Here is a 1,465-nt window from a genome sequence, read left to right on the forward strand (position 1 = left end):
CCCTCATAATACCTAATGGAGTAGTAGAGAACCTTCTAGTTAAGGTTGTGATGAGCGGATATTTTATACGCATTTTGGCATCATTTTCATATAGTTTTTATTATGTTTTTGTAGGTTTTAGTGTTAAATTCACATTTTTGGATTCCACTATGAGTTTTTGTGCAATTTCAGGTATTTTCTGGCTGAAATTGGGGAGGGGTGAGCGTGTACGCAAACCCCCACACTATTCATATGGTTCATATGGTTCACAAGGTCATTGTAGTATAGTGGTGAGTATTCCCGCCTGTCACGCGGGTGACCTGGGTTCGATCCCCAGCAACGGCGCCATTTTGATTAATGAAAATTATTGTGATGGTCTAGAATTTCTCTTCTAGAAATAAGAACTTCGTTGTAAGCATAGTTCTAAACCAACAAACAATTCCCACATCAAAAATTTGAGTTGTCACAAGTACAAACCCCAATAATAATTAACCGAAGTATTTAGATTCCGGGTCGTCTCACAAGGAATTGCAATGAAATGCTCAATTATTGGCTATAGAGGGGGTAAGGATTAGGGTCATAATGAGGTGTTTGGTGGTAGGGGCTTGTGAGTAAGGTGGTTCAAAACCATGTTGAGGAGGTGGTTCATAGGCATGTGGTAGTGGTTGTTGACAATTACAATAAGGGTCACCACATCCATTAGATTGATATACATTTGGATTAGAGTTATACCCATAAGAATCCGGAGGTTGTTGTTGCCAAGAAGGGTGATCAATCCTTTGAGGCTCCTCCCATCCTTGATTGTTCCATCCTTGATGCACATCCTCATTGTAGTTCCCATTACCTACAACATAATTTGAGCCAAACTCATAGCCAAAGTGTTGAGAATTCATAATAGCAAATAAAAACAAAAGCTAACAAAAATAAGCAACAAAGTCCTAAAGCTAACAAAAACTAACAAATAAGCAAAAGGCAAACATATTCACAATATTCACAATAGCCAATAATATAACACCATTGCAACTCCCTAGCAACGGCGCCATTAATTTGATACAATGATTTATACCGGTTCGGAATTCCACAAAATAATTCCGTTGTTAGTATAGTCCAAACCGATAGTCAATCCTCAAATCAAATTAAATTTGGTTTTGTCACAAGTAACAAACCCTAAATAAGAATTAACCGAAGTATTTGAACTCTGGGTCGTCTCACAAGGAATTGCAATGAAGTGTATGATTATTAGCTATGAGGGAACAAAGGGGTTTGGTTTTATATTTTTGCAAGAAAATAAATGGCAAGAAAAGTAAATGAACAATTAACTAATAAAATAAATGAAAGGTACTCTTGGCTAGACATAGGTAATTGAGATCACCATCTTTGTCTATAAACCATATATTGATAATTATGAGAAGCCAACCTATTAAGTCTACTTCCAAAGCCTTAAGTACGTAATATCTACTCCTACGTTTGAAGTACGTCAAATAGG

At 36.6% G+C, this 1,465-nt stretch overlaps 1 non-coding gene across 1 annotated transcript; it reads left to right on the top strand.

Annotated features, from left to right (window-relative positions):
* Nucleotides 1-252: 252 nt before the first annotated feature.
* On the top strand, nt 253-324 carry TRNAD-GUC (transfer RNA aspartic acid (anticodon GUC)). Its single transcript has one exon. It is a non-coding gene; the product is annotated as a tRNA-Asp (tRNA).
* Nucleotides 325-1,465: the final 1,141 nt, after the last annotated feature.

The sequence above is a fragment of the Arachis ipaensis genome, chromosome B10 (genome assembly GCF_059453495.1).
Source record: "Arachis ipaensis isolate K30076 ecotype BB chromosome B10, ASM5945349v1, whole genome shotgun sequence".
NCBI lineage: Eukaryota > Viridiplantae > Streptophyta > Magnoliopsida > Fabales > Fabaceae > Arachis > Arachis ipaensis.